This window comes from Lissotriton vulgaris, chromosome 3_2 (genome assembly GCF_964263255.1).
Source record: "Lissotriton vulgaris chromosome 3_2, aLisVul1.2, whole genome shotgun sequence".
NCBI lineage: Eukaryota > Metazoa > Chordata > Amphibia > Caudata > Salamandridae > Lissotriton > Lissotriton vulgaris.
The window spans coordinates 75132068-75153899 of NC_141690.1; positions in this window are offsets into that span (position 1 = coordinate 75132068).

The window sequence follows — 21832 nt, forward strand, 5'->3', positions numbered from 1 at the left end:
TGGAGCCTAAATATCTGGGACATATGGCTGTTTACCCTCACTTGTCCCAAGACATCTGTGTATAACAGTCAAACCCAGGCTATAAACTTGGGACTCAGACCCAACCTTTTCAGGACTTCAAACATTAATGGCCATTCTATGGAATCAAAGGCCATTGAAGCATCGAGAGACAGCACCGCAGCATCCTCCTCAATGTATTTTCTACGTGCCATTATGTTATGTAAGCGCCTTAGATGAGGGCCGTATTTCTTCCAGGCATAAACCCAGACTGATCCGGGTGGACTAATGTTGCAATAACCGACACCAGCCTGTTGGCTAGAACCTTCGCTAGTACCTTTGCCTCCCCATTAATCAACGAAATTGGCCTATAGGAGCCACATTCTTCCGCTAGTTTGCCCCTCTTGTGGATTACTACAATAGTAGGTAATCTCTGATCCACTGGCAGCCGGACCACCTCCAGACTCTCCTCAAACATGGCCTTTAAATGCGGGATTGTGCGGGAGGAAGTGGTTTTTAATAATTCAACTGGGATGCCGTTGGGTCCCATCCCCTTCCCCGATTTGATCTGCCTTTAGCTTTGCCAATCTCTTCAGCTGAGAGAACCTCCTCCAGTGACTCCCTATCCGCCTCTGAGCACGCTGGCACGTCACTATCTTGGAGAAACTGGCACAAATCCTCAGTCGAATAGGGAGTAGAGGGGGAATATTACTTTTCTAGGTTAGCCTTGAATTCCTATGCAATTTCCTGCGGATGTGTCACCCACTGTTGTTGTCAGCTTATGTACACATCTCAATCCCTGTTCTCGCCTCTGTAGTCAAACCAGTGTGCTGCCTGCTCTATCCCCCATTTCATATATTCTATGCTGGGTGTGGCGATACTTGGCCAACATGTGTTCCCTGGTTTTGATCAGATACTCATACTGCTTCAGTAGAAGCATGTGCGCCGTATCAGTAGAAGGATTCTGTGCATGCTCCCGTTCTAGGTTAAGAATGTCATGTTACACCTGTGCCAAGCTGTGGTGCATGCTTGAGAAAAAGGTGAATAACGTGTCTGTGGGCTGCAGCACCCAGCCTACATCCACCAATCCCAGTGCTGTCACAAAGTCAGCCATTAAGACATTGGATTTCGCATGTGATCTCGGTGGATGGCGATCGATTGTATCATCTAGCATCATGTTACAGTCTCCTCCCATAATCAGTACGCCTTCTTGGAATCCCGTCAACCTCCCCCTAGGTCTTCTAAAGCTACTTTACCCAGAGCGGGAGGTAAGTAAACCGAAATTATATTAAGAACCCTACCATCCCATTGGGCCTCCACTCCTGCGAATCTCCCCGCCGGGTCTGCCCATATTTTACAAACTATGAGGTAAGGACTTTTTAACCAGAATCGCCGTTCCCCTGGACCCCAATGTGTAATCCGCATGGACCAGTAGTTTATACCCCCATCTAGTGAGAGCCATAGTCTTCTGCCCCACCAGGTGCGTCTCCTGCAGCAAAACCACATCAGGAGAGTGTCGCTTCAAACACTGTTGCACTATTCCTCTCTTGATCTTGTCCCCATCCCGCTAACATTCCAGGTCAGTACAGAAAGTATCCTATCTCTATTTCCCCATCCGAAGTCACCAAATGATCACCACTTGAACGGATCATTACGGTCAAAGAAAACGTATACAATAACTCGTCCATTTTTGATCGTCCCAGCTGCTTCGCAATCACATCACTCACGAGGATCTTTGACTCGTCCATCACACCAATAAACCAAGTAACCTTCAAACACCCGCCATCTCCCTTCTCCTCAACGCCCACCCCCCTGACTGCCCCCTGCCCGTGGATTTAGAACTACCCAACCCCAAACATGGCAGAGTGCTTCTCTCCCCCCCAGAATGCTCAAAACGCACAGGGTGTTATGGCCCACCTTCCAGCATATACACATCACAATTAACTTGCATTTTAGCCATCCACACTTAATAGCATCTAGTCCCTTTCAGATCATAGCAAAGAAACCCCTCAGACTGCACCATTGCATTAGGTCTCATAATTAAAGTCTCACTATGATGGGGATTCGCGCCCCCCCCCCCTTCCCTCCTACTTGCGGTTTCAGGGAGGCAAGGGCTTTCCGTCCTTGTAGCCCAAGTGATTCAGTCCGGCTCCTTCGGCTGACTGTCGTTCTTTGCTGAGCCATTGTTCGCCAACTCCACACAGGTGCCTCTGTGCTGGCCAGGTCTCCCAGGTCTTTCTCTTCTGTGACTTCCTGCCGTGCTCCAGCCATCCAGCCATTCCCAGACTGTCTCTGGTGAGTCAAAAAACCACGTCTTGCCCTCAACTCCACTCTCAGCCGCGCAGGAAAGAGCCTCCCAATCTCGCAGTTCCCTCTTCACCACCTGGAAAGTGCGGCGCTTAGCTTGAACCTTGGCTGTGGAATCAGGAAAGAAAACCACCTCATAGTCATATATCTTCAGTGGGGGATTGGAGTGTGCAGTCTGGAGGATGATGTCCCTATCCCGGTAATTGAACACCAGGGAAATAAGGGGTCTCGGGGCGCTCCTGGTTTTGGTCTATCTCCTGGCACCCTATGGGCTCTTTCAATAGAAAAGTAGCTGGACAAAGTCTTGGGCTTCAGGTGCTTCGTTATGAGATCCTCCACTTAAAGGTCAGCTGCCCGCCCCTCCGTTCTCTCCAGGACCCCTAAGATACGAATGTTATTTCGACGGGCCCGGCCTTCGTAGTCATCGAGCTGTTGCGACATTCTCTCCTGCTTCTTCTGCATTTCAAGCATTTGCGTTTGAAGTTCTGATGTATCCGTCTGCATGGTGCTAGTAACTATCTTAAGTTCTTTGACCTTCCCGTCCATCTTCTGGAAGTCAGCTCTGATCAGAGAGCCCTCCACAGTGACCGTGTCCACCGAGGCATGTACCCCATTATTAGCCGCCATGACATCATAAAGAGTTGGCCTTGTTTAGAGGCAGCTGCCCCACCTTCCTTCTACAATTGTGGCAATTCACCTCTTTCTCCTGTTTTGGACCATGCAAATTTTGCTAGCTGCTTTTGGGCTTTGGCTTTGGGCCCTTTCCCTCCCATCGCCATGGCTGTGTATCACCGGGCAACCCACTGGGTGAGGGCACAAAGCACCTCGGTAAGGACAGTTTCAATTTGTTGACGGGAGTGACCAATTTTGTGCGTAATAGTCCTGGGGCCACCGCCCCTTTATCTCAGCCTCCAAGCCTCAGTTGCCAAGATTGGACCTCTCAAGCCGTAGCAAAAGTTGTCAATATGGCGTATTCAACTGCACCACCTTCCTGCGCTTGGCGTCTCCCTTCGCTGTCTGTGCCACTCAAGTGCAACAGTGTCTTGTGGGGGGGCAAAAGCTTCCCACACCACTCCCCAACCATAAATTAGGGAAATGAACACTCCTATGGTTCCCACCTCAGCTCCCAGAAGGGCGGTCCATCCGCAAGTGGTGCAGGGGGCTCACCAGTCAAAGCACCGCACCGCAAGATCAGTCCAACAGTGACCTCTTAGCGACTCCTGTGAACGCGTAGAAAGCGTTTACCTCCACCTGTAGGAGGGTGCAATGAGTGACTGTAGGGGTGTCTGGGGGTTACATGTGACTCCCACTTTCCTCCTTTCCGAGAGAGCCTTCATAGAGTACACTGACTGTGCGCCACCACTTGTTGGCACACATTCATTGAGCCTTCTGACAGCTCTTTGCCTTGGTGTCAGCATACAAAGTACAGCACAGGTGCAGAGGCAGAGTTTTTCTGTTATTTGCAAGAGCTATATGCCCATGCAAATGAGGGAACCCCACGTTTGTATCACACTGGTGTTCTAGGTGTCCTGGAGCGATCTATATTAAAGTAAGCATCTTTTGCCCCTTTTGTAATAACATAGTGCCCCATTGGTATAAAAATTAAAGCACACACTTGTTCTGTCCATGGGAACTTTTGTAATACTAAGCCTGGTTTCCTGCACGTCCCTGCATGTTTCCATGTGCCTCCCTACATGTTACCCTGCTACCTTCACAGTGCTCTTCCCACTACATCTGCAAAAAGAACACTCAATGGACGGAATGCAGAACAATGTCACTACAGAGATCTGGGCCTAAATTCATCGTTTTTTGCTCCCCATGCTATTCCAGTTTGAGCACAGCCATATACAAATCAGTCTTGATACTGCACCCAATGGGAACATTCCAGCTCGAACTGCCAGGCCAGGTCCTCCCTAGACTCGAAACAAGCATCACAGGACCGGTCGGGGATCCATCCCTCATCAGCAAGGATAGCTTGATTCCAGTGGCATGAAGAGCACATGACCCACTTCTGGTCCTACTCGTCCAACTCGTTGACAAATGCCAAAAGAACAGTTGATGGACAGAATGTAGAACAATGTCATACATGCACCCCAGTACATAGATCTGTTGTTTTTGTGCTCCCATTGCCATTCCATTTGGAACCCAGCTATATGCAAATCAGTCTTGATACTGCGCCCAATGGGAACAATCCAGCCCGAACTGCCAGGCCAGGTCCTCCATGGACTGGAAACAGGCATCCTGGGACCGGTTTGTGTCTTTTGCTTCCCATTACATCAGCACAAGTACCAAGTTTATCTCTAGTTACTGGCAATTACTGGTGGTTAGCACTTCGTCAATGTGCGACCCTGTAGAGGGACATCCATGCTTCCACTGCTGGTGACAAACTCGTGAAGTGCTGTGACACCTGCCAACCAAAATATAATATGTATTCAGCAAGCATTGGTCGAAGGTGGGGCGGTATTAGGAGTTGTGGGAGCGGAATTCTTCAGCAATAATTCTCCAGTACTGTATTCTGTTGACAATTTCTTATTTTTGCCAGAAATTTGGTAATGAATCTAGAAGGCAGAGGGCGTAATATAGATGCGCACCTGGTGTAAACAACAAAAAAAAGCAGTGAGAAGGTTTAGGCAGTGAGCCCATCGCTAGGGTATACCAAGACAATGATTGTTTGTTGCATTAGGAATAAAGCAAAGGATTGGGGAAGAGACATTGAGATTAATTTACTATGGGGTGATAAGTATGTGTTCCCATATCTCTCAACTCACTCGCCTTTGGCGGGTGTCACGCCTTCCTTCTTCACCCTCCCGGGATGATTTGCTGCTGTATTGCACAATCTCCACTTTCAAGGCTCTCCACTCATGGCACTCTGGGCAGACTGCCTATCGAGAGTTTTAGAGCGAGAGATAAGAGCACCACGCTTACTAACAAAATCAAAACAATGCAACCTTGGAAGAAATCATGGCCTCGGTGGAATCGAGAATTATTCAGTGATTCGAAGGAGAACAAAGAATAGATTGCCCAGCAATGCGTGGAGAACATATTTATCAAAAAATAGTGCTGAAAATGCTCTAAAAAAGCCAAATACATGTTATTTGGGGATTTAGAAACATCCATGAGTGAAGTTTCAAGTGATCGTTGCCGTGTAGGAGACCAAATTCTGAAACCACATCACTAAGTTGCTGCAAAAGCTGAGAGGTATGCATTGCATTGGGCACAACTCAGTATTAAATAGAAATTCCACATCCCAAAATTACCAGAGTGTCTGTTATTTTGGAAGTGTAATTGCTACACTTGATTAAATATGCACTTGGGATTAGGGACTTCATTTATGCATCCACTGTCAAGCTTGCATATGCATCGGGAAGATCTGCAAGTCACATAACCCATAAGACTAATGTTTATTTCTTCAGGGTACACAGTTGTTTCATGGGGTACATGTTGATAAGCTTAAGATGTGTAAGGCATTTTTCCAATTTCAAAAATCATTCCACAAATGACTTTCAGCTTCTCTGTTTTTCGGACAGCTTTGATAACAGAGCTGTTATCTGTCACTGTTCCTGCAAGAGTAGGTGGAGCTATTCTGCTGCCTAATTTCGTTCTCATATTTTGTCAGGCAGCCGAGCAAACAACTTGGCAATGAAAGGGAAAAAGAATCAAAAGGAGCCCAACAGCTGTCTCTGTACCATAAAATTTGCATTGTAGTAATGCTTAATATGTAGATCCCAGGTTAGGGAGGCAGCCGAAATGAAAGCGAATAAACAAGAAAAGGCAGACTCCAAAATGTTTTTCTGATTAGCATTTTATTGCTGTTCAAAACTGCAGCATCCTATAATGACTTATATATTGCGAAATACGGTATTGGAGAAGAATAAAATCTGAAGTTCGGGAGGAATGCAGGGGTAAAAATGAAGAAAATAAGAAAAAAACTGTTTTTTTTATGAGCTGAGCTATTTTACATGACACTAGAGAAATAATTGATAATGTAGGTCTTAATGGCGGTCAACGTGATACAGTCATATTTTTAACCATCGGGTACTTTGTGCTGTATATACCAGTGTTGGCATATATGTTTGTATTTGCTGATAGACTTTTTTTGCATATGGTTCAGTGAATCGATCGAAAGTCTTTTTTCTGAAGGAATTGTGACTGAAGTTTGTGTATGTTGCTAATAATTCAAAGAAATGTACTGCACACCTATGGCCTATGTTACGAATTGCCTTCATTTTACAGCGAGCAATAACTCTGAGTGAAATTTTGCATCTCGAAATTCTCAGAGCCTTATTTATGAGACCATTCGTCAGTTTTGCGCTGCTGTTGCGTCATTTTTTGTGACGCAATGGTAGCGTAAAACATGACCCCTGTGGCCTTCTATTTACAAAGTGACGCATTTAAGCAGATGCGTCACTTTGTAAACCCCTGCGCTCCATTATAACTGCGTCAGGTATAATGTATGCAGGGGGGCATTACCACGCACGTAAGCCTCATAGAAGTGACGCAGTGAAATCTATAAGATTTCACTGCGTCACTTCTAGGCTGCCATTGCATCAATATCTTACGCCTGCCTCACAGCAGGCGTAAGACTGACGCAAGCCATTTCATATGGGGCTTGCCCCATGTGAAAAGACAAGTTGCTGGAGTTGCGTCACTTTTGTGAAACACTCTAGCAATGCGTCATTTTGCGCATACAGATACGTCAGAAATACTGAAGTATCTCTAACTCCTTGCGACATGTTGCGTCATACTGTAAATATCACACATCCAGCATGTCGCAAGGAGGGTGCAATGAAAAGTGACGCATCGCTCTTTTCGAGCAGCGATGCGTCACTTTTCATAAATGAGGCCCTGAGTCTCTCCAGTTCCAGAATTATTGGGCTCGTAAATCCCAGACTCAATACAATAACTCCGGACCTAGAGACTCTGGGCCTGCCTGTTCTGCTGCAGGGGCAAGTCCGCATCACAGCCTGATCCCCGGCCCTCTCCTGGAGAGGTGTGGAGCATCAAAAAATACTCCCCTCGGACAAACATAAGCTTGCCCTGCAACCATGACCCACCTTACACCAACTCAACACTCCCACACAGGCCCTTCCACTGACACTTCTGTCAGAGCAGTTGGAAAATGTCAGCAGTGTTTCTCCCAGAAGCTGGGAAATATTTCTACAAAAGGACCTGGTCTGAAGAGTTACTTGCTATTCTGGGGGAAACAAACTCATAATCACTGGAATGTTGTTCTGGAATACCAGCCAGAATCGTAGATTCCAGCTCCTTGGCATCCCTGGGCCACATTCCATGATACTCATAATGAGAGCTCATGAGTTTAAAATATTTAGTGTGTTTATAAACAACAAGGGACCCTAAGTAGATCAGCAAAGGACCTTAGGGAACAATCTTTGGAAAACAACAATGGTCCTGTGCAAGAAAGAATCATGTAAATGAATACAGACACAGTGGATTCTGTATTAAAGTGACAGTGGTCAGCAAGTATATTTATAGTATAAAGCAAAATACATGGAGAATATCCTTCGACACTCTCACAGTGTGGGGCACAAGCCTGTACCTCTTGTCAGAGGTAAAATATTTAGGGCACTTATGGAAGGTGCATCTGGCATGGAAGATGGGCAATCCCCCTAAAGTTGGCATATATAAGGATGCCAAATGTGTTAATATTATGAGCCTCTTGGCCATCATATCTATATCATGCAGCCATTTAATATAGTTCTATGAATGAGATATATCTGAAAAGACAGCAGGTTATAAGAGCACATTAATTTGGAAAATATATTTATTGATGGTTTTAATGAACAGTGTTTAGTCAATGCATACACAATTCTATTGTATTCTAACTGCATTTATAGCACTTGCTTCCCCTGAAAAGGTGTTGAATTGCTTTATGGTGTAAATTGTTAGACTTGTGCTCTGAGGAAACTGTTTGAAGCAATTCTGCAATGTTTAGTCGTGGATTAAGTTCATTTGAAGTAAGTTTGATTATTAAAGCGAGTGCATGCAAGAAAACAAATGGGATATGTACATAGGGAGTACGAGGTTACAAATTGTGAGGTTGCAAAGAGAGGTCACACAGAAGAAGAACTTGTGACTTATGAGAGTGGAATGAGTATATAGGCTAGATCAGGTTAGGTATTGCAGGAATGGTTACTCAGACAGAGTTTATGAATTGTAGAGTAGGGTACACTCAGAGGTACTAAGGCAGGCAGAGGATGGGGTGTCATAAGCCTACAGTCAAATCGAAAGGCAGGAGAGAGAATAATTCCTCGCTATGGATAAGGTTAATATATACTCTGGGTCTTTCAGAAATATTGACATAGCAATCAATCTGGGGAAGTATCAAGTTAACGTGCAACATCAGACTGGGGAACAGTTGTGAAGAATCCTCTAGGAGGAAACGGCGACACTGGGTGGATATACAAAGGCACAACTGCAATGGAATGCAATAGGAATACCTTCATTCTGTAGATTCTGTGGGTATGGGCAGTGTAATCTTAAGGATTTTGGGGGACCCAGGCAAAAAATATTTTGGAAGCGCCTTTTTGAAATAACTTTTAATTTTATTACCAAGTTTTTTAACAAATCCAAACCCTATGCTGCCTAACAATGTTGAATTAAAGGATAATAACACAGCAGGGAAATGAACAGAAGGGAGCTAGAGAGAAAGATCAGTCTCCCGGGGAGTCCCTTGGAAGGTGGAAGCCCCTGGTAATTACCTACTTTACACATGCCTTGAAATGTTTCTGGTCATTGCTCCACAAAAAACTCTACGTTCACACATATCTAAACAAACATGCCCCAATCTGAAACAACAAAGCGGTTCTTAGTAATGGTGGCATGAATGATGGACAGAATGAGCGGACAAGAGCGGCGCTGTTTGTTTGCCACCAGAGACTGCATATCAAAGGGACTCCAGGTCCCAGGGGGCCTTTGGAGACGCCGCACCTGCCCTGCATCACCCGCACCAGTGGTAAAAGGAGCTTGCCACCAGAGACTGCACATCAAAGGGACTCCAGGTCCCAGGGGGCCTTGGGAGACGCTGCACCTGCCCTGCATCACCCGCACCAGCGGTAAGAGGAGCTTGCTGCTCCCGCTTCGCTGGAGCCACGGCGGTGTTTCTTTGCCACCAGAGACTACACATCAAAGTGAGTTCAGGTCCAGGGGGCCTTGGGAGACGCCGCACCTGCCCTGCATCACCCGTGGGCTATTAAAGCGACCTATTACCATCGCTGCACGGCACGTGCGTGGGCACGTGCCTGGCGAAGCCCAGGCCAAGGGCGGGCCCGTTTGAGCCCGTTAGAGGACGGTAGCGGTCAGGCCGGCCCCCCGCTCTAACATTGTTATCCTGCAAAGGTAGGTCTCCCAGTTTATGACTTGATTACAAGTGTACATTTCTGATACCATCCTTCTATTATCATTGAGAACTTTCTGTGGTTTAAATGGCCGGCCGTGAAGGGAAGACAAGGAAAGCAGCTACGGGTGGGAATAGCAATTAGTGAGCCTTGACTCTCTCAGGACCCGATATTTGCCAAACGTTCTTCTCTGGGGGACTTGGCGCTGGCTCGTAGCCTGGTGCCGCATAACCCTTCAGCTGACCACTCCGTGGCTACCAGTGAAATTTGTGTCCAGTCCCCTCAGGTTCTGCCAACTGACTTGAATACTGGGGACTGTAGTGTAGCCGCCCGTCCTTCCTTAGGGGTGATCCCAAAAGTCCTCCCTATTTCAGAAAAAACCTCTTCGGGAGAAGCCTCTACGAAGCAAGGAGAGAGCACAGAAGGGAAAAAAATCCAAGAAGCCGGAATCAAACAATATGGTGAACTTGGTAAATGTGGATGTGGATCCCTAAAGCTCAGGGAAAACGGGCGAGAATGATCCATCTCTAAACAGCCTTCCTCTCATTTTACAAGATGGTCCTTTGCCTCCGATTGATGATGGTTTTTGGAGGAAACTAGATGAGCTCATATCAGCCTCTATAAAGCCCGTATATGATAAGCTGCTGACAATTGAGGATAGACTGATGAAACTAGAGCAGCTTTCTACAACACATTCCTCTCTTATTAAGAATATTTCGGCAAAGTGTCCCGAGGCCAAAGATCTTCAGAGGAATGGTTTGGGGCACAGTTCGAGCTCTATCCCTTCATCTCATATGCTCTCTTCTGACCTAATACCAGGTAACTCAGCCAGGAACATTGTAGCTGGCGCTGGCATTATGGCTGAAGACAATATCCAGGGAAATAAAGACTGTTCCCAAGGAAAGAGCATTAATCAACATCTATTAGGAGGGAAAATGACAATAAACAGCAGGGAGGGCTGACGGGACTACAACGCTCTATTGATCATCAAAAGAACTTGTTGCCACACATTGATTTACCCCCGGAATCTGTACCCTATGTTGTTATGTTAACAGGAGTACAAGGACAGTTGGTGAGATGCACACCTTAATTTCATCGTCTATTTGTTTAGTCTCATCCTTTTCACATTAATTCATTTTTCGTTCGTATTCAGCCTTTGTTCGGCATGCAAGCCTTCTCCGCGCTCCGCCCAAATTGCGCTGCAATTATGAAACTAAACTGAAGTGAAGCCTGTTTAGACTCCGTTAAAACTGCACAGCCATATCGTCAAATAAGTCCAATAAATCAAACTTGTATTTTGCTCCATTTTAATCCTTATTTTCTCCATACTTTAGTAGAATTTTTTATCCTTTTAATTTCTTCAATTTATTTTACTCATTCCGCTCACTTCTCAACTCCTCTTTAAACAAGACAGGAGAAACGTGTTTTCACAAGTCACCGTTTATTTTTAAAAACCCAATGCATTTCGGGATTTCCCTTCGTCAGGGGTTTATCTAAAAGAAAAAATATATACTATCAATACAATCCGACTTTCTAACATCAGAACACAAGTGTTAAACTGAGTGTCATTCATCACCAATGTCTATCTAAAAAAACTATTAACTATTAAACATTGCATTATTTACTTAAGCTTGTTTCAACAGCGTTCGACATTTGCTCATTTATATTCAGAGTTTCAACAAAATTTTTGTGCCTCGCATAGCTCCCTTTTTAAATGTGACAACAACAACTTTCATGTACGTTTCTTTTTAGTCCCCTCCATTAAGGTACATTCCAACCCCCAGTTTCACCTGCCTATTCTCTATCCCAGTCTAAGCCCAAGGTTAGACCCATCCCTGCTTACCGTGACTCGTATTCGTAAACTGTTTGCCATCATAGTCTGTCTACATTTACCTCTGCATTCTTGCTACTAACACGGCTTCATTCTTTTTTAACGATTTTTATCCTGACCTCACTTTCCCAGGTGATTCCATTCAAAGTTCTACCTAAGCTCTGGACCAGACCTGTACCCTCCCACCCTATGCCTAATTCGATTTCAGTTGGATTCAATCTGTATCGTACTCTCATCTGAAAACTACATCACCCAGAATACTTTACTCTAGCAATTACCCACCCTGGGCTTACGCTCCTTCATACCACGGGCTCTCTTGTTGCTAAACACTGTATACCTAAACAGAATTACATGGGTATCATAAGCATCAATAATACAAATATCAAAATGATAAATCACTGTGTATCAATATAACCACTTGCTCATATGTCAATTAGTCCATCAAGTCATGTTGTATATGATCTCCGTTTATGTGACACGAAAACAGCTCTCCTGAGTGTTCCATCCAATTCCCCACGCCTTTGCGTGCAATACTTCATTCATCCGCAATTCATATTCTTTTTGGGTGCAATCTCTCCGTTGGACGGTAGATTAATACATTACAAGGACAGTTGGTGAGATGCACACCTTAATTTCATCGTCTATTTGTTTAGTCTCATCCTTTTCACATTAATTCATTTTTCGTTCGTATTCAGCCTTTGTTCGGCGTGCAAGCCTTCTCCGCGCTCCGCCCAAATTGCGCTGCAATTATGAAACTAAACTGAAGTGAAGCCTGTTTAGACTCCGTTAAAACTGCACAGCCATATCGTCAAATAAGTCCAATAAATCAAACTTGTATTTTGCTCCATTTTAATCCTTATTTTCTCCATACTTTAGTAGAATTTTTTATCCTTTTAATTTCTTCAATTTATTTTACTCATTCCGCTCACTTCTCAACTCCTCTTTAAACAAGACAGGAGAAACGTGTTTTCACAAGTCACCGTTTACTTTTTAAAAACCCAGTGCATTTCGGGATTTCCCTTCGTCAGGGGTTTATCTAAAAGAAAAAATATATACTATCAATACAATCCGACTTTCTAACATCAGTACACAAGTGTTAAACTGAGTGTCATTCATCACCAATGTCTATCTAAAAAAACTATTAACTATTAAACATTGCATTATTTACTTAAGCTTGTTTCAACAGCGTTCGACATTTGCTCATTTATATTCAGAGTTTCAACAACATTTTTGTGCCTCGCATAGCTCCCTTTTTAAATGTGACAACAACAACTTTCATGTACGTTTCTTTTTAGTCCCCTCCATTAAGGTACATTCCAACCCCCAGTTTCACCTGCCTATTCTCTATCCCAGTCTAAGCCCAAGGTTAGACCCATCCCTGCTTACCGTGACTCGTATTCGTAAACTGTTTGCCATCATAGTCTGTCTACATTTACCTCTGCATTCTTGCTACTAACACGGCTTCATTCTTTTTTAACGATTTTTACCTAAACAGCCTTCCTCTCATTTTACAAGATGGTCCTTTGCCTCCGATTGATGATGGTTTTTGGAGGAAACTAGATGAGCTCATATCAGCCTCTATAAAGCCCGTATATGATAAGCTGCTGTCAATTGAGGATAGACTGATGAAACTAGAGCAGCTTTCTACAACACATTCCTCTCTTATTAAGAATATTTCGGCAAAGTGTCCCGAGGCCAAAGATCTTCAGAGGAATGGTTTGGGGCACAGTTCGAGCTCTATCCCTTCATCTCATATGCTCTCTTCTGACCTAATACCAGGTAACTTAGCCAGGAACATTGTAGCTGGCGCTGGCATTATGGCTGAAGACAATATCCAGGGAAATAAAGACTGTTCCCAAGGAAAGAGCATTAATCAACATCTATTAGGAGGGAAAAATGACAATAAACAGCAGGGAGGGCTGACGGGACTACAACGCTCTATTGATCATCAAAAGAACTTGTTGCCACACATTGATTTACCCCCGGAATCTGTACCCTATGTTGTTATGTTAACAGGAGTACCAGATTTAGCGCGGGGTAGGGTGGAGACTTATAGTGAGTTAAAGAACAAAACTGTGTATTGGTTGAATACAAATAGACCCCTCCCTTTGAATGTACACTGTAAAATTCTGTTTGTCCGCAGGGTAAGCTGGATAGGACGCAGAACAAAGGATATAGAGAGCAACTGTATAATTATTAATTTTAGTGACAGCAGGGCAGTGCATCATATTTGTGGTGGGCTTAATCAGAATGTGAGATCTGCTATCCAACCTTGTGATCTTGATTACTTTTATACTACCGCAACGAGTAGGGAGAACCCTGGCCAACAGGGATTGAGCTGCGAAGAGCGATCTCTATCTGGAAATTTTGGTGACAGATTTGGCTGTGATGGGTTTAAATTGCTGGGGAGCTGTCATTTTTCTTCAATTCTGCAGGGTCCAAATAGATTTGAAGCACTTTCAAGGCTGGATGACTGTGATTGACTGTCTGGAGGATTAGAGCCCCTAGCATCAGTCGCTCAGTCCTTAGAGCCAGCCCATTCACTTCCTATAGGTGCTGGGTCTTTAGTACAGTCATCGTCTGAGCTCGCTACTCGCGAGCCAAGGAGGTATTACCCATTGTATCATCTAGTCATTCGCCCAGGGCAATGGACTATAACGTTCTGCCCTGGAACATTGCCGGGTTGACAGAGAAGATCACAGATCCAATGTGGGTGCAGTTTATCAGGCAATTCTCCCTGATATGTTTACAGGAGACTTGGCTGGTGAACTGCAACCTACATCTGGAGGGGTAAAAAGCTTTTTATGTCCCCGCCGCCCCTTCAGCTAGTGGAAGAGCTAGGGGTGGTTTAGTTATTTTTACATCTCTGGCTCTGAAATGTAGGATTAGGGTCCTTCCATTTGCTCAATGTGACTCCCAAGCTATTCTTTTAAAGTATGGAAATATTATTTTGTGTCTAATTAATTTCTATAATGAATTGAATAGACAGGGGGTTTGTCAGATAACACTGCTGCATGGTCTTGTCAGGCAGCACTGTGCTCTTGTTTCTCATAGCCTTATGTTAGTGGGGGATTTTAATGTACATCGGTGTGGTGATTCTGAATCTACTAGGATGGGTGATATGGGATGTGCCAAGGTAAGGGGTTTCCATTTTGAGCACTCAGTGCAGGGCAATGTACTTAATGATCTGCTTAACGAATATGATCTGTTTTCGTCTATGTCTTTCGCTGCACCATCCAGTAAACAGCCTGTGCCGTCTTTTAAAGGACGCAGAGGAGGGTTCTTTATAGATCATATTCTGATTTCTGTTAGCTTACAGACTATCCTTCAGGGTTTTGAAATCATGGAGAGCTCATTTAGTGACCACAATCCAGTGTGTGGGCACTTGGTGGGTGGTATATTGAATAGGAGGGCCAGGGAGACAGTGCCGGGTGTGCTTAAACTGAAGGACGGTAGGCGTCGCCTCAAATGGTCCCAGGTAACCCCAAACCTTTTCTATGAAAAGGTCCATGAGTCTTGTGTTGCAGAACTTGCACCTTGTGTGTCCCCTGACACCTCAGCAGCAGGCGTCCTTAACTCTTTTTCAGAGGTTGTTGGTAAGGTGGGGGCCTTTCTTTCTGCCCCGCACGAAAAACACCTTCTAGTGATCCTAAATGGTTTAATTCTGCATGCTCTAAAGCAGCCAGAGAATTAAAGGACGCTCTGAAAGTTAACCAGAGGGATCTTCCTCAGGTATGTGTACTTCGACTTAACTATAAAAGGATACTGGCAATCCGCAAGGTGGAACTGAAGGAAGCAACCTGGCGGGAATTAGTAGACCCTAGCACGCTAGGCAGTAGAGCAAGATTTTTGGCCATTATCAATAGAGCTCTTTTTGAAAGGGTTGTGGATGAAGGTCTTGGCACTAACATAACGGAAGAGGAATGGGTGTCTCATTTTTGTTGTATTTTTAGGAGTGATTTATCCCTAGTCCAACCGCAAGCTAGCGTTCAAAATAGTGTCTTGGTTGTATTTTCGCAGAGTGAAGTGGAGAAAGGCTTTGCTGGTTTGTCGTGTAACAAGGCACCAGGTCCGGACGGTATTCCGCTGGACCTATTTAAATCAAATCCTTCACTTTGGGCCCCGGTCTTGCTGGGTGTGCTTAATGTGGCGGCTAAGTTCGGGTGTCCAAAGTCCTGGGGCACCTCCACTATTGTACCAGTGTTCAAAAAAGGTGATCGTAATAGTACATTGAACTACAGGCCGATTTCCCTTATTAATTCCGAAGTAAAGGTAGTGGGAGGGGTTATACTAAATAGACTGGTTTCCTGGACGGAAGATAGCAAGATCATCTCAGATATTCAATATGCGTTCCGCCCAGGGCATTCTACCATAGCCCAATGCCTCAGCCTTTACCTGATCCTCGGGAAGTACACGATTGCCCGCAAATTGACAATCTACATGGCCTTCATGGATCTTTCTTCCACCTTTGACTGTGTCAATCAGGAGAAATGTGGCAATCCATGAGGACCATGGGGGTGGAAGATAATTTGGTGAACTTCCTGAGGGACCTGCACAGTGATACTAGGGCAAATATTAAGTTTGCCCAGGACCTCGGGGTCTCCAGGGATTTCAGTATTGAAAGGGGCGTAAGGCAGGGGTGCATCCTTGCCCCGTTTCTTTTTAATCTTTATATTAACGACTTAGACAAGACCTTCACAGAAACAGGGGCTGATTTTCCGTATGTGGGGCGAAGGGGTCTGTCCATTCTGCTTTATGCGGACGGCGGTGTTCTCCTAGCCTGAACACCAAGAGGCCTGCAAACCCTGCTAGACACCATTTGCAGTTTCATGGCAGATCCCGATTTGTCTGTGAATAACTCTAAATCATTTGTAATGCAAGTTGGGTTACGTCCTAGGAAGCAGTATCCCTTTAGGGTGAATCTAGAGAAGGTGCTTGTAACCCCAACCTTCTCTTACTTGGACGTCCTAATGGATGGTTGTCTGGATTGGAGTGCCCTGATTAATAGAAGGAAGGGGGAGGTGATAAGAGTAAATGCACCTATTCTCAACTTTGCCACAAAGATGGGAAAGCACCCGATTGCAGCATTGCTGATAATGTACCAGGCAAAACGTAACAACTGCCAGTTACGGAAGTGAACTATGGGGATTTGTAGCTTTGGAGGGAATTCAGGTGGCTGAGAATAATTTTTTTAAACAAGTGTTGGGGGTACCCAAAGGCACTTCTAATCTAATAGTACACAAAGAGACAGGGACCGCATTAATCTGTGACACATTAGCTATAAGTCCACTGCTCTTCTGGCTCAATTGTTGGCTAAACAAAGACCTAAGCCTTAACCAAGAGCTATTGAAAGAAGTAATGAGTCTGGACTAAATGCTTGATATACCATGACTAAAATATATAAAGGGTTGTTTTGAAGACTTGGGGCGCCCGGACTTGTTTTAACACCTGATTTTATAACTGCAGAAGACGTGGTGTTTGTAAAGAAATCTTTTATCTTGCTCAAAAAACTAAACAGAGATCATTGTAGTACTATCAAAAACTAGCATCCAGAAATTCGTGATTGTAGGACTTGGCCCTTTCCCCAGAATTTTTTTCACTTTTTATTCCCTTCGTTTAGGGTGACCCCTATTGTAACAAAAGGGTATAGGCCTTGCGTAGTGGAGATGCCCTGCGTAATGTTAAACTAATGTTAAGGTGCAGGTGCCCTCTTCCCCTAACATGGCTGCCCCTGACCCCTGCTACTGCAGCGTGGGCCTTTCAGGAGCATTCTAGTAGCCAGGAGCTGGCTGGAACCCTTCAAACAATGTATCAATACTAGCCTGCTCATAGCCAGAATGGTGGAACCTCCTAGAACCTCCTGGAACCTTCTGGAACAGGTGAGATGACACCAACTGCCACTGCCAACTGTCAACTGGCACTATATAAGGAAAGGGAGGGAAACTTTCCTGTCAGATTGAGGGAGCACAGACCTGGGGGAGAACCTACGCAGGAGTTTTAGACAGTGGGGCCTAGTCAAGGACCTATTATACTGGGAGCGACAGTGCTTAGGTGTTGCCTTCCAAGTGTTGAGGAATCCTGAACTTACCCTCTGATCTGGCCTGGCGGGAGGGGAACCGAGAGTCCACTTGAGGAGACTGGCTGAGGAGATTTGATATCAGCCATCAACTCAACCCTTCCTTCAAGGAAACACGAAACTGCTAATTACAAGGGCGCAAGAACCTTTAAGCGCCAAGAAGAAACTTTTCTGCTCTCAGGACTATTGAGGAATCAACCAAGTACTGGCGCTGTGTCGCTCCTTGCGCTTCCTGACGCCACCTGGGTCCCCTTTTGCTGATTTGCCTCTGTTGTGTGGCCTGTCCTGTTGTTCTGCTGATCTGCCTCCAACTTAAATAAACTGTCTGCTGGCTAGGCGCTCTCATTCCCTAGTGCTAGCACCCTGAACTACCTGTCCGGCTGGCACTGCCTGTACTGTCTGATCTGCTCTAATTCACATAATCTACCTGAAGAGTGCCTGCCCTGCCTACCCAGAGCTTCCCTACTGAGCCCCTGTGAGAAGCGCTGAAGTTCTGAAGACTGATATGCCCTAAGAAGCGCTGTGAGTCTGCTGTCTGCTCCCCAGCGCTGTATACTGTGAAGCGCTGGGGACTGTGATCTGTATAAGCTGCTGAAGTGCCCCTGTGGCGCTGTACTCCCCGAGCGCTACTTCCTGGACTGTTTCTGCACCCCGTGTGACGCTAGCTAAAGCGCTGACATTATTGTCATAGAAGCGCCGCCTGTTAGGAGCGCTGGGATTCTAGAGACAAGTGCTGTCCGTGAAGCGCTTTGGCGGAAACTGCCCCCCCTGCAGCGCTTTGAAGTCTGAGTGTGTGCTGACAGGCCGACTCACCTCTGCAGCCCGGAGGGCTTTTGGCCCCTGCTTCTGCCATGTTCTTAAACCCCTCGGCGGTCCTCGGAGCCAGAGAAGGGCCGCCACATTGTGTCTGTCAGGCCATGGTAGGCTCACTGGAGTGAAGCCAGCATTATCATGCATCACGTGACGGGGGTGCGCAGCATTTTCGGCTGCGCCCGCCTTCTTTTCCCTCAGCTTCTGGTGTTTGTGTCTGGGGCCCGAGCAGGCCTGAGAGAGAGAGGCCGGGCCTGTCCTGCTTCCGCTGCCGCCCGCGCTGTGTCCCTGACCGGCTCCCTAGCAGCGCGGGGCATGACGGAGGGGCTCAGGAGAGAGTAGGAGCCTTTCCTTCCAGCCAGACAACCACCGCAAGGGGCCCGAGAAGGCCCGAAGATCGAGGGTAATCCCCGGGGAGGCCGCAGATGGCCCGAGTTCCCCCCTCCCCTGTGAGAACACTGTTGTTGGGCCCGTTAGCCCCAATTAGCCAAACAGAAACTGGTAACTAGGCCCCGTTGGCCCTAATTATTTACAGAATGCCCCTTCAGGCACTGGGACTGGGACAGGACCCCCGAAGGCCACCGTGGGTCCTCTGTTAATGAAACGTTTTACTTCTGCTAACAAAATGCTTCATGTATGCCTAAATAGGTGTTGGTTCCGCAGAAGGACATGTTGATTATCTTTCGCCATAAGTGGTTTTACTCACTGGCAATCGAATAGACCACCTTTGCTTGATGCCTAATTTATTAGGGCCTAATGGGATGTATGACGTTACAACGCATGCTTTTACCACGCATGCTGTTACAACACCAGTTTTACAATGCAAACCTTTACAACGCAAAGCGCTTTGGGGTGCTGGATAGTGAATAGTTTAATTTACTATTCCAACTCCAGTCCCCGTGGACACTAGGGAAGGTGTTGGATAGTAAATTAAATCTATTCCCTATCCTAGAGCGCCCCCCAGCGCAATGCGTTGTAATGGTTTTCGTTGTAAAACCTGCGTTGTAATAGCACTGCGTTGTAAAAGTTTCGTTGTAAAGGATGTTTCCCGGGCCTAATGGCATGTTGAGGACTGAGTAATGAACTGTTTATTTTTACACGATGAAATGTTGCCTGTTTTTTTTCCACTAACGTGTTTAGGCCTGCAAAGGAAACTGTTGACTCAAGGCATCCAGTTATCCAAGGCACTGCCTATGACAGAAAAGGAAATGTTTAGTCCTGTTTTAGTTCTGCAAACATTGAGGGCCTATAGGTAACTATTGAAAGTGGTGTCCCTATCTACTGAGAGGGTTTACCCTGGTTAATTAACTGTTCTACATACAATGGAAGGTTATCCTTACCTGATGAGGTGGGGTAATTCTGGCCTAATGAAATGTTTTACGTTGGCTTCATAGGAAGTTCGACATCTGCTCAAGGAGAATGTTCTTTCTGGCCTATAGAAATGTATTATAACTAATGAAATGTGTAGCCCTAATCTAGGAAATGCTTATTCCTACTGGGAGTGATTCTTAACATGGTTATTCATGATAAAGGAGATTGTGGTACCTGCACAAGGGGACGTGTATTCTCAATGACATGTTTTCACCCATTTAGTGCCACATTTATTGGAAGCCTACAGTTATTTATTTACATGTTTACTGCTGTGAAACGCTCACCCTTGCTTGGTGAGAAGTGGGTAAAATGCCTACAGAACTAATAAGATGCAATGTCATTTAGTTGCCTTTGTAATGTTATCCTTACAGGTGCTGACAAGGAGCAAGGCTGAGGTCAGGCCTGTGGTTATCTATTACTTAATATTATCTAATATTCAATATTTATCTTATATTTAATATTTATTCCTCTAGTATTTATTGCCAAGTGTTGAAACATATGAATTTTGAAGGAAAGCTAATAAGCTAATAATACTGTGAATTCTTAACTACCCTGACTCTGCTCTATATATAAAAGTTATTTAATTTTTACACATACTCACTGGAGTGGCGTCAGTCATTGCGTGCCCACTTTATTGTCTCAGTGGATGTGTGTGCTGTATAGTCACTTTACACGTAAGCTTTCGGAAGCATACCCGCTCGTGCCATGCTACCCTCGGGGAACTGGTGATCCTAGTTCCAACAGTGATGCTCAAATCTACTCCAGATAAGGAGCCCTATCTTTTATGGCCTCTATCGAACCACAAGCGTTTTTATTGACCAGGTTTAGATTGGAATATTTCCATCTTTTACTCGCTGTTCCTCTGGGGTGCCACAGAGGACAAGTGCTAGCACCCTGTGGCTGTGACAGAGTGTCTCCACAGGATCTGCTACACTTCATGTTCTTCTGTAGTTTCCATGATGCTCCACGGATGTTCTACTAAATTTTTCTAAGGTGCTCCCAGCCCTTTATTTTTTACAAATGTTAAAGCCAGAATGTATCCCATTTGTGGTTGGATTTTTGAAATGTTCACTGAAGTACAGAAAATGTATGGAAAATTAGTTCTTAACCGATGGCTGTTTTTTTCTGTAACATAGGCATAGATGCATCAAGGTGAATTCTGCTCGCAAAGTTTGCGACCGGTATTTTTGCATTTGGGATGCATCATCCCAAAAGGCAAAAATCGCAAATTAAGAAATCGCAAAATTGAGATTACTTGCATTTAAGGAATCTCAAATTGAGATTCCTTAAATGCAATGCATTAACATTTTAAAAATAGCCATTGGTTCACACTCGTGTCTTTTGGTTAAATCGTGTAAATCTGTTCAGTAAATTTCTAGATATTAAAGGAAAAAATACATATATATCTGGGCAGAGCCTAACAACACATCTCATCGTGAGATCTCATTGGCTGTCAGCACTTCATCCAAGAAGTGTTGGCAGCCATCATGGGACCAATATACATGATAGCACCTCAATAAAAAGCATTGTAGTTATTAGAAGGTTTTAAGACTTTAGTACCATACTAATTTTAGGAATTGTGGTGTATTCTAAGGTGATTTTACCATGTGAAAAAGTCTTCTGCTGGGATATCATGAATCATGTTTGAGAGAAAACTATTTTCTCATGCTTTTTCCACATAGGTTTGGAAGGTGATCTATAAGCTAAAATGAGAGCATATTTTCTAAAAATTCACATTATCTTTCTCAGTCTTGTGAGAATGAAGTCTGACATTCTCAGTAAAACATGTACATCCAACAAGGGCAGAGACTGTCAGTTGATTCCTTTGTATTCAACTGCAGCTTCCCAGAGTGTTCTAAAGAACAACTAGAGCGCTAACAGTCTTACTTATGACAAAAGTATAGCACACCTGAAGCCATCTTGATTGGAATAAAGTGGTAACACTTAAAACATTTAATTTAAAAAGGAACAAAATGAGGGTCTTCATTTTGCCATAGAAAGTATGCACTTTGAATTCCAGCAGCAGACTTCCCTGGTGAGCAGTAGCTTACTACAGTGATCTAATGAGCAACTAGAGTGCTAACA